At 46.7% G+C, this 7,281-nt stretch overlaps 1 long non-coding RNA gene across 3 annotated transcripts; it reads left to right on the top strand.

The window, feature by feature from the left end:
* The first annotated feature begins 577 nt into the window (after positions 1–577).
* LOC144311484 (uncharacterized) lies at positions 578–6,842 on the top strand. Of its 3 annotated transcripts, XR_013377087.1 has the most exons (4): positions 578–703; positions 2,850–2,877; positions 4,883–5,017; positions 5,467–6,842. It is a non-coding gene; the product is annotated as an uncharacterized LOC144311484 (long non-coding RNA). The 3 variants fall into 3 exon arrangements; XR_013377086.1 differs by lacking the exon at positions 2,850–2,877; XR_013377088.1 differs by lacking the exons at positions 578–703; positions 2,850–2,877 and adding an exon at positions 2,885–3,802.
* Positions 6,843–7,281: the final 439 nt, after the last annotated feature.

Here is a 7,281-nt window from a genome sequence, read left to right as displayed (position 1 = left end):
AGAAGAGGAGCCCTGAAAGAAAGGCATCCCCTGAGATTGCCTCGAAACAACCAATAGGGTAAAGTCCCTTTGCATTACTGTATGGAATAACTTTTCCCACTGTAGACCTATCAGTAGATGGAAACTATAATGCTCTGTTCACTTATTCACTTGAGGTCGGGTTAATTAATAAATATCTAATGAATATGCGAACCATATCCTTTTTTGAACCTGATCTGACAGTCACTAGCAACCCACCCCACATAAACCCCAGAGACCTGGTTTATTTAGAGGGTTGGAGGTCTAATACAGTAGGGGATTTAACTCCAAAATGGAAGGGCCCCTACTGGGTCATATTATTTACTCCCATTGCAGTAAAGTTAGAGGGGCATCTTCATGGGCTCATATATCTAGAATAAAAAACTGTATCTCCTTCACAGGAAACCAATGTGCAAACTAACGTGCTTCCTTATTCCCATAAATCCGTGGAAGACCTCAAATTTCTCTTCAAACAACAGAGGACTGGAGGAAGATTTTAGTTAACTATCAAAGGTCTTTTTATTCAGGCTTCTCTTATAATAACCTTATTTGATTTTTTCTGGCATCTCCCTGACTGGTGCCAAGACTCCTTCACTGCCGTGGCTTCCAGCCAGCAGATGACCCTTCCTACTCAAGGAGGTTCATATATGTTGTCTACCTTGGATTGGCTGCCTCTGCCTTTTTGGTAACTCCTTTATTTAAACTCCCAACTGGGGCACCTGGGTGGCTCAGTGGTTGAGCATCTGCCTTTAGCTCAGGGCGTGATCCTGGGTCCAGGAATCGAGTCCCACGTCAGGCTCCCTGCAGGGAGCCTGCTTCTCCCTCTGCCTGTGTCTCTGCTTCTCTCTCTGTGTCTCTCATGGATAGATAGATAGATAAATAAATAAATAAATAAATAAATAAATAAATAAATAAAATCTTCATAAAAAATAAAAATAAACACCCCAACTGACCTATGTTGATCCACAGGTAGGAACACCTCTATGCCCCTATTCAGCAGGAAGAAGTTACAGAAGATGAGACCTTCCACCCTCAGCAACTTTAAAGATTTCAGGGTCAAAATTGTTCAGGGGGAGATGATGTGAGAAACAAAGGCAGAGAGATTGTATGTAAAATTAAGTCTCCTTATAACCTGCAGCCCCTCAACAAATACTTGAGATAGGTAGATTATAACTTTCCTCTGGGATCCTACGAGTCTTCTTTAACATATGAAAGTCCTTTTGGAATTTCCCTTATCTTTATTTCTCCCAACCACAAGGTAAAAATCACTTGCTCATAATCCTGGAGCATCAGGGAGCAGCAGGTAGCAGTGGTCACAGCTCTTCCTATGCACGCACAGGTGATTTTAATAAAATCACCATTTTGCACCAAAAAAGCAAAAAAAAAAAAAGAAAGAAAGAAAGAAAGAAGAAAGGAAGAAAGAAGGAAAGAAGGAAAAGAAAGAAAGAAATGCATCCCCTGGTCAGGGCCTGCAGTGCTGGGGGAAGTCCGGTTGGATCCATGCTCTCAAGGAAGGGTAATAATGGGGGAGGGGGATTCTCATAGCTCCAGACAGGGTAGGAGGTAGGTTGTGGACATCGAGGTCCAGTGCATGTCCTCCTGACAAGTCCAGGACCACTGTTCCAGGAATAGCCTTGGACCCAGCCCTGGGGGTTAGAGAACAGAACATCTTCTCCTTGGGGCACTGAGCTGAGGTGGTTTCTGATCCTTGAAGGCCAGATGGGCAGCATTTGAGAGGTGAGAAGCTTAATCAGATGAGGAAGAGGGGCAAGGAGCCCTGCAGCTCTTGGCCCCGTTCAGAGGTGGGCAGGAGAGGGGTAAGAGGTACATTTAGAAGCTATCTGTCTACTCCAGGAAGAAGAAAAACAGTTCTTATAATTTCAAAGATTTATTTTTTTTAGATTTTATTTATTGGTTTATTTGAAAGGGAAAGAGAGAGAGAGAATATGAGAGCACAAGAGCAGAGAAGGGAGAAGCAGACTACACGCTGAGCAGGGACCCCACGTGGGGCTCCATCCCAGGACCCTGGGATCATGACCTGAGCCAAAGGCAGATGCTTAACTGACTGAGCCACCCAGGCACCCTGGTTTCGGACATTATGTCCAAATGTTGCAGATCTAAGACTAGAAAGAGGATGTCTTAGAAATTCCCTGAGGATGTATGCTCACACATGGTATAAGGAAGGGACACCCTTGTACTACCTCCATACTCCCCTCCTGGACCCGGAAATGTTCCTCCCCCAAACAGAAGTCTGGCATACTTATCCAAAGGTGGTCTGAGGAGGACTCTCTGCCCAGGTCCGCATGGGTACCCATGTCCTCATAATTTCAAATTGGTTGCAATAGCCAAGTTTAGTATCACAGGTATAATGGGGCATAATTTGAATCATAATTTCTTTTTCTTTTTCTTAACTCTCAAGTGATTTTTTTGGTGTTCAGTACTTGCCAGCAGCTTACCAGCATGTCTTCCGTCCCACCTCCTACCATTCAGTGTCACCACTTGGCTTTGTGGAATGTTAGGCTGGGGGCCGTCTTTTTGGCACTTCCCTTATGCCATTATGCTGACGCCCTCTGTTGCGGGCTGCCCCTCAGAAGGCCTTAGCAGGCACAAATCCAACTGCACTCTTTCAGGAAGATTCTCAGTGGGCTGCTCAGTCAGGACAGAGGCTACAGTGTAAAAGCCAGATTGCAAAACTGTGCTTATTTAGCTTCTATACGAGTCGGCGAGAGAGCTGTACCAAACAACCAGAGCAGCACCACTGCCAGAAGTAATAGTGATAACGATAATAATACCTAGTGGCCTGATCAGGTTTTTATTTTTTTTCTTTTCAGCACCAAAAAACCTGAGGCTATGGATATGGTAGGACTTGCTCAGTCCTTGGTCTTCTTGCCCTATTAAGTATCTCGTTCAGTGATTGCGTGTCATGGCTCTAAATGCCCCCTATATGCTGATGACCCATAGATCTTTACTGTCCTCCCTCAACCCTTCTCTACCTTCTCTTCATCTCCATTTGATTGGGCATCTCGAATTCAACATATCCAGAATCATACCACTGATTTCATATCCCTTCTCATACCAACATCATACTCCCCACACAGTCTGCTCCCAACCTCACCCAGCCCCCACTCTACTTCTCTCTGTCTTTCCTAATACCTTGTATTTCCTGAATATTCCTTCTCTCCTTCCCCCACTCCCCTCCTCCCTCACCCCCAACAGGAAGATGGCTCTTTAATCCCCTACCTATGTAAAGCTATCCTGGCATTTGTTTGAAAGGTGGTTAAGATTCAAGGGAGCTGTCATTGAAAAAAAAAAAAAAAACTTTCAGGGCACTGAAAACTCTTTTAGCATTTGGAACATCTCCTCCACCTAGCCTCATTTTTCTCTAGTAAATTGTTAGCACCCCTGGGGACTTATGTTAAGAGTGCCCAGGACACTGGGACAGGGCTGGGCCAAAGGCAGGAGCTCGCGAAGCACAAGTGAACTGATTGTTGCCTGTGTGCAGATATTTCTTGCAATGCCCACGCAGAGGGAGAGCTGATATGCCAACTCTCTCCCACGTCAGCTAGGAAGACGTGGGTTTGGTTTAACAGTTCATTAAACATATTTTGAGTAGCACCATTGGCCAGGGCCAGGCAATGTAAATTAACCTGAACCCTTGAGGCAATGGCTCAAGAAAACATATTCCCTATGTCCCAATCCCTCAGTCCCGGTACATTGGGAGCCACAGTGGAATGGTGAGGCACAGGACATCCTGAGCCTGGGGCTGAGAAAGAAGCCAGTCAAGGTGGGTGTAGGTATCTGCCCATGACGGGCCATCCCATCAACCTGCCACTAAAAGTTCACAGCGACCACCTTGGGGAAACAAGCTCAGGAAAATGAAGAGAGCATCCCAGAAAGGGAAAGGGGAACTGATGAAGAGAAGATGCCAGAGGGTGATGGGATAGACCTTCAACCCCACCCCCAGGCTAAATGAAAGTATTAAACCCCAGTAAGCTAGAAACAAGACCAATGCCTGGGTGGCTCAGTCAGCTAGCATCTGCCTTCAGCTCAGGTCATGATGCCAGGGTCCTGGGATCGAGTCTCACACCAGGATCCCTGCTCAGCAGAGAGTCTGCTTCTCCCTCTCTGCCAACCCCTCCCCCTGCTCATGCTCTCTCTCACTCTCTATCTCAATTAAATAACTAAAATCTATTTTAAAAATAGAAACAAGACAAAGCCATGAAAAAGTGAACTTTGTCCCAACACCAAGCCTGTGTTATACGAGGCTCTTATACGATAGAGCTCCTCCTTCCTTAGCCCTCAACACATGCCCAGAGCATACCCCAAAGAATCCTTCTTTTTTTTTCTTTTAAAGATTTTATTTATTTACTTGAGAATGAGAGAAAGAAAAAGAGAGGGAAGGAGCAGTGGGGAGGTGAGGCAGAGGGAGAGAGAAGCAGACTTCCTGCTCAACAGGGAGCCTGACGCAGCACTCGATCTCAGGACCCTGGAATCATGAACTGAGCATGAGGCCGATGCTCAACCAACTGAGCCACCCAGGTGCCCCAAAATCCTTCTCTCAAAGGGACCACCTCCACCTTAGCCAGTTGCTTCTCCTTAAAATGGCCATTGCCCCATTCAATGTGATTCTTTCTCTCTCTCTCTCTCTCTCTCAGATAAATAAAATCTTTTTAAAAATTTAAAGTAAACAAACAAAATATCTCAGTAGGAATTAGCTTCTTAAATTTATTTCTTAGCCACGGCAACAATTTAGGGAGATGGCACTGAGTTCCGGGGTCCAGAGGGAGCCGTGAAGAGCTGGGAAAGGGCGAAGAGCCCCGCTCTGAGGACCCCCAATGCCTCCTCTCCCTCGGATTCTCTGCAGGCTGTTGTATTTGGACACTCTCCTTGAGTCCTGACTACAAAGACAATGAGAAAACCCCCAGACTTGGATTCCTGAAAAGTCACTTCTCCTCTGGCTAAAGATGGCCACATGTTTTCACCCTCCTCTTCTCAGCAGGTGAGTTTGCCATAAATAGTATGAGATGGGGAGAAATTTGGGCTTGGGGTGGGCTGGTGTTACATCCAAGTAATAGACTTTGAAGCCCCACCCCCATCTCCAAGTGTGCCCCAACCACCCCAAATTATTGAAGACTGAAGAGACTGTTCAGTGTGGTCCCAGCAGCACAGGGCTCTGAGAGTTCTCACCCCCTCAGGTCACACCTTCTCAGAGCCCTGTTTCCTCACCCCTAAAACAACCAGCCTATCACCTCCATCAGAGGTCTGTGGTTGAGAGCAAATGAGAGAATGGACCCTTGTTCTGACCCCTGGCCCCCAGGCGTTTGGTCTCCTCAAATCTACTGTAGCAGCGCCCTGGCCTCCATCCTAAGCGATGCTGCCAGAACCTGCAGTTCCCTCCTGAGAAATGGAACTCCCCGTGCTTTGGGTGATGACAACCATCCTTCTCAGGTCCTGAGAGAGAAGAGTGAAAGCTGGCAGTGGGGAGGTGGGGCCCAGCAAAGAGGCCTAAGGAAGAAACAGTACAAGAGGCCCCACGGAGAAAGAGAGTCGTTGCAAGACAAAACACAGAAGGCGGCCTTGCAGCCTGTGGCTGGTCACAGGACCTGGGAAGGCAGGTGTGTTTGCTCAAAAGACAGTCCCCAGATTGCTCTGCTTTCTCCACAGCTCTGCACACTCTTCTCTCCAGTGTCTTCGTCCCGACTTCCTTTCAGGGTGCAAAACCTCTTGGGCACCACCGCCCTCCTCACAAGGCTGTATCCATGACCCTGAGAGCATACGCAGCAGAATCAGATCGATTGTGCTTCAGATCTCAGCTCTTCTCTTTATGAAGAGTCTTAGCTTCAGCATCTATAAATGGGGATGATCCCTGATGCCCAGACTTGTAAGGGATCATGAGATGTGCAAGGTGCTAAGTGCAGTGACACATGGGACTCCCAGGAGCCCTCAGCTCCAGGCTAAAACTCCCTGAATGTGGTCCTCTCCGCAGGACACTGCCTCACTATGCAATTCAGCCTGACTGGACTTGTGCCAGACTTCCGTGGGCAGTTTCACACCGTGTTTCTCAGCCTGGAGCCACCTTTTACTCGGCCCCCAGCCCACGGGCAGCCAATTAGAAATACTAGCAGGATGCCCACAACTGCTCCAAGGCTTTACATATATTAACTCATTCAACCATCACAGCAAGCTTATGCTGTAGCATCCACAGCATTAGTTTCCACCAATAGTATCCAGTAGTATCTCCAGTTTACCATTCAGGATACTGAACCTCAGAGAAGTTACTAATTTGCCCAAGATCAGAGCACTAGGAAGAGGTTCAGCAGGGATTCAAATGCAGAACGCCTGGCTCACAACAGGATCTTCTTACCCAGTAAGCTCCATGCCTCCCTCCTCCCCTTTCGATAATGAAAGCAGACTGATCTGCATCCCGGCCTTGAGACCTATGACCAGGTGTGCTTGCCTGGTCTCTTACACGCTGGCCTCTCTGGCTCTCCTTGCAGACATCAGGGCTCCAGAATATTTCCACATTCAACTTATTGACATCTGCTCAGTCAGCAGAGTTACCTCTGTGCTTCCAGTGGAGAGGAAACAGAAAAAAATGCTAAGTGAGTCCCTGCTCTGTCAGAACCATTGGGCCTTCGCTTTACACACATCATCTGGCCTAGTGATTAAAAGCTGCATGGGCAGGGCGCCTGGATGGCTCAGTAGGCTTAGCTTCAGACTCTTGATTTTGGCTCAGGTTGGGATCTCAGGGTCCTAGGATAAGATTGGGCTCCTCACACAGCGGGGAGTCTGAGGACTCTTTCCTTCTCCCTTTGCCCTTCTCTCCTGCTCTCTCTTTCAAAGAAAAAAAACAAAAAACTGCATGGTTGGTTGAGTGAAATAAGCCAGAGAGACACAGCATGGTACCACTTATATGTGGAACCTAAAAAAAAAAAAAAAAAAGTCTAATTTATAATTTATAAAACAGACAGTGGAAAAGGGGTTCCAGGGGTTGAGGAAGGGGGAAATAGAGACAAGTTGGTAAAAGGGTACAAACTTTCAACTCTAAGATGAATAAGGTGAGAAGATCTAATGTAAACCATGGAGGCTACAGTTGACAATACTATAATGTATAATTGAAATTTGCCAAGAAAGTAAGTAGGACTTAAATGTTCTCACATCCCCCACCCCCACCACACCCCACACCTGCCAAAAAGATAAATATATGAGATGACGGATATGCTAATTATCTAGGTGGGGGATAGGGAAATCCTTTCACAATGT

This window comes from Canis aureus, chromosome 3, assembly GCF_053574225.1.
Source record: "Canis aureus isolate CA01 chromosome 3, VMU_Caureus_v.1.0, whole genome shotgun sequence".
NCBI classification, from domain to species: Eukaryota; Metazoa; Chordata; class Mammalia; order Carnivora; family Canidae; genus Canis; species Canis aureus.
Note: the sequence above shows the minus strand (reverse complement) of the source record. Positions and strands in the feature narration are given on the sequence as shown.